At 47.3% G+C, this 2,960-nt stretch overlaps 1 non-coding gene across 1 annotated transcript; it reads left to right on the forward strand.

Annotated features, from left to right (window-relative positions):
* Positions 1–311: 311 nt before the first annotated feature.
* Positions 312–384, forward strand: trnak-uuu (transfer RNA lysine (anticodon UUU)). The gene has a single exon. It is a non-coding gene; the product is annotated as a tRNA-Lys (tRNA).
* The last annotated feature ends 2,576 nt before the right edge of the window (positions 385–2,960 follow it).

A 2,960-nucleotide genomic window follows, 5' to 3' on the forward strand; every position in this document is an offset into this window, starting at 1 on the left:
CTTTTTCTTGTTCATCAAGTGGAGGTGGAATTTGAAGAAGGTCCTCCTCCAGAAGCTCCCAGGCCTCGCCCATAATACCATTGGCTTACCTAGGGCTTGGTAGGTTGGGTGATCACACGTCATAATACAGCCTAGCGATGTTTCCCCTAGAATCAAATCCTTCCCTTGGCTCTTGTCTGAAATGACCATTTAATAATATCTAACTGCAAATCCTCACCAGTACTTACAGTAAAATGAGAGTATAAGAGATCACGTTTTTACAGAAAAGAAAGACAATATGTAGCCCAGAGGACAAAGACGTGAGTCTTGTTGCCTGGTAAGCTCAGATGGAAAAGCATCAGACTTTTAATCTGAGGGTCCAGGGTTCAAGTCCCTGTCCAGGTGTCTCCTTTGGATCATTCGCCTCGTCCTGCTCCAGCTGAAGTCTGTGTATCACATGTCTCTCCCATTTTGTGGAATTTGCGACCGCAAAGTCTGGGTTCTTTTCAAAGATTGACTGTCTCTCCTCTCTTCCTCCCACAAAAATCCTTCCAGAGCGATGCTTCCTGGGGGCCAGGTAAACATCAGACTTTGCTGAGGTGCCTTCAGCCCCCAGGGTTAACGCTACTCGTGGTTTCCGTTGCTTCGCTGCTGACATCTTAATCTCTTCCTCCAACCTCTCTATCCCTTCTTCTACTATCCTCTCCTCTAGTTCCTTCACCTTTTCCTTTAGCTTTGTCATGGCTTCCCGGTTGGTGTGCACTTTTCCTACAACCGCCCCCTGCCACTGGTTTTCCTTAAGGTCAACGATGTTTGGCCTCTGACAGGCCTTTTGCCTCACCTTGACTGTCAAGCTCCAGTCCAGGCGTATCCTCCTCTATGGTCCATGAATCCTGGGCTGCCACTTTCTGGCTGACACGTTCTGCTGTTGCCTGGTCTGCACTCTTAGAAGCCTCAGGTTGAGCTTCTTTCAGAGCTCCTTCTGGGCTGAAGTGTGAAAGAGGAAGCAAGGTCACACTCTGTGTTGTGATGCTGCCTTGTGATGTCCCAGCTACTAGTTGGGACGTGGACACCCCTGAAGTCCCTGCTGCTGGTTGGGACTGGGTCACCTGTGGTGTAACTGCCACTGATTGAGGCTGAGTCACCCCTGGTGTAACTGCCATTGGTTGAGGATGAGTCCCCCCTGCGGTGGCTCCCTCTGCTTGCCGGGTGGGAGTCGGTTGCCTGCTGTCATCCTGAAAATCCACAATTCCTCCCTTCACTGTTCCTGTTCTTCCTTCCGGTCCCCACAGAGTGCCACTCTCCAGAGTCAAAATTGGAAAAGCGTATATATATTTTAAAAAAAACAACAAAAAAAAAAAACACCCAGCACGCCCCTGTGGGCGGTTTATCCTTCAAGCTCGGGTCCTCTACCAGTGGCCTGGGAGCTTGAGGGTCCTGCGCAGTGTCTTAGCTGTTCCCAGGACTGCGCTCTTCTGGACAGAGATCTCCGATGTTGTTCCCGGGATCTGCTGGAACCACTCGCCTAGCTTGGGAGTCACCGCACCTAGTGCTCTGAACGGTCAGGCTCCAGAATACCTGTCTGACTGACTGCAGCCGTATATACCCCCTAGAGCTCTAAGATCAAATGTTCTCTCGCTCCTGGCCACTTCTAAGTTGAGGCTGGTTCACAGAGGAGATCAGGCATTTGCAGTTGTGGCGCCGAAAACGTGGAATGATTTACCACGATCGTGGCTCAAGAGTTAGCAGTTCGTCTTGTAATTGGAAGGTTGCCGGTTCGAAACCCGGGTTGGACAGTCTCAGTCGTTGTGTCCTTGGGGAAGACATTTCACCCGTTGCCTACTGGTGGTGGTCAGAGGGCCCGGTGGCGCCAGTGTCTGGCAGCCTCGCCTCTGTCAGTGCGCCCCAGGGCAGCTGTGGCTACAATGTAGCTGCCATCACCAGTTTGTGAATGTGTGGATGACTGGATGTGTAAAGCACTTAGGGACTAAGTAAAGCGCTATACAAATACCGGCCATTTATCTCTCCACATTAGAAAGGCCCCGAGTGTCAGTCTTTTCAAATCCTATCTTAAGACAAATTTACTCTCACTGGCTTTCAACACCGCATGAGAGTTACCTATCTATCCAACTAGTCATCACTTACCAGGTATTTTTGATTGATGTTATTTGTTATTTGTTACTGTGTAATTATTATTATTATTTTTTAATCTTTGTACAGCACTTTGGTCAACATTTCGTTGTTATTAAATGTGCTGTATAAATAAAGTAAAGTAGTGCTCCGATTCTTGGTATTTCTCCAGCTTCTCGTGTTCCTTCTTTCTGATGTTGCTGTCATTGGGAACCGCTACCTCTATCACTATGGCCATCTTCTTCTGTTTGTCTACCACCACGATGTCTCACACTATTTGTATTCCGTACTCGGCACAGATGTTTCTGTATAGTACTATGCCGGCCACTTGGTTATGGTAGCTAGCAGGCAATGTATTATGTATGCATTGCCTGCAGGGTACCTAATCAATCATCAATCAGAATCAGAATACTTTATTGATCCCTGGGGGAAATTATTTTTTGTTACAGTGCTCCATTTTAAACCAACATTAAGACAAGACAGACAATACACTAACTAAGAATAATACAATATTTACATATATATACATACATACATACATACATACATAAGTCACTCATAAATAAATAGCTGGAAAAGAAACATGTGTAGTTGTAGCAGCAAACAGTGTGTTAAGTGGATGCGTTGTACAGGGAGCCACAGGCAGGAAAGATTTCCTGTGTCGTTCAGTGGTGCATTATGGGTAATCTCTCACTGAACGTGCTCCTGTGACTGACCAGCATGTCATGGAGTGGGTGGGAGGTGTTATCCAACATAGTCTTTATCTTGGACAGCATCCGCCTCTCCGACACCACCTTGAGGGAGTCCAGCTCCATCCCCACAACATTACTGGCCTTACGGATTCGTTTATC

The sequence above is a fragment of the Pundamilia nyererei genome, unplaced genomic scaffold (genome assembly GCF_000239375.1).
Source record: "Pundamilia nyererei isolate P.nyererei 1_Seehausen unplaced genomic scaffold, PunNye1.0 scaffold00518, whole genome shotgun sequence".
In the NCBI taxonomy this organism is placed as follows: Eukaryota; Metazoa; Chordata; class Actinopteri; order Cichliformes; family Cichlidae; genus Pundamilia; species Pundamilia nyererei.